This window comes from Crocodylus porosus, unplaced genomic scaffold (assembly GCF_001723895.1).
Source record: "Crocodylus porosus isolate Cpor-Errol unplaced genomic scaffold, CroPor_comp1, whole genome shotgun sequence".
NCBI lineage: Eukaryota > Metazoa > Chordata > Crocodylia > Crocodylidae > Crocodylus > Crocodylus porosus.
In genome coordinates this window covers 456,751-457,616 of record NW_017728909.1, presented here as the reverse complement: position 1 = coordinate 457,616, position 866 = coordinate 456,751, and the positions used below count along the sequence as shown (strand labels likewise).

At 61.7% G+C, this 866-nt stretch overlaps 1 protein-coding gene across 2 annotated transcripts in view; it reads left to right on the top strand.

Annotated features, from left to right (window-relative positions):
- The first annotated feature begins 510 nt into the window (after nt 1-510).
- Nucleotides 511-866, top strand: part of ZNF532 (zinc finger protein 532) — an 88,956-nt gene continuing 88,600 nt past the window's right edge. Inside the window, exon 1 of one of the 2 annotated variants that reach the window (XM_019531737.1) lies at nt 511-810. The gene's annotated coding sequence lies outside the window, so the exon portion shown is untranslated. The remainder of the gene's footprint in view (nt 811-866) is intronic. The other variant, XM_019531734.1, reaches the window with a different exon arrangement.

Here is an 866-nt window from a genome sequence, read left to right as displayed (position 1 = left end):
CCCCTCCCGAGCCTGACAGAAAACAGGCAGAGCTGGTACTGAGGGGGTCTCAGGCTTGCTTGGTGGGGGAAGGGGGTGGGTTTGCCCCTGCTTCTGAACATGACAGCTGCCCTGCTGCAGGTCCCCTGTGTTAAAAAGGGACAACAAAAACCAAACCAAACCAGTGGCTCAAGGTTAAAAAAAGAAGAGGGGAGGCTGCTGCTGCTTTGCTGGTTCTAAAATGCCTGGCCTGAGCCCTGCTCTTGCAGCTAGCACCGTTTTCATCCTCCACTTATAAAATGCCCGGCTCGCAGCCGCTGGTGCAGAGCCGCAAGCCCCGGCGCCGGGGCCTGCTACAGCACAAAATGAAGGGGAAGGGAAGGGAAAGAAAAAAAAAAAAAAAAAAGCCCTGCAGGAATTGCAGCTCTCCTGATCCGCGATTCCAACATGTAGGGCTGGCTTTTAACTCCTTCGCCCTCTCGCCGGCTGCCTCCTTCCCCCACCCCTCGCCGGGCTCCCGGGTGTCTCGGGGAAAACGCTGCGCTCGCCCCTGGAAACGCGCCCCCCGCCTTCCCCGCACTCGAGGGAGAAGTTTGCGGCGGGCTCGCCCGGGAGAGCTCTCCCCCCTCTTTACCAGCCCGAGAAGCACCCCCCCACCCCCACCTTTTCCTCCAGTCCCAGCAAGAGCCTCTCTCTCTCTCTGCCATTATGTTCAACCATCTTTTAAACCAGGCCTCTCTGCAGGCTGCTGTGGCAGCGCCAGAGACCTTGGCCATGCCTGCCTGAAGCCCCCCCCGGCCGGAGCAGCCCCCGGCTGCGGGTCCGCAGCAGGTCTGTTTGCATGGGGGTGCGGGCGTGTGCATGCCGGGGGGCGCTGGCTCCCCCGC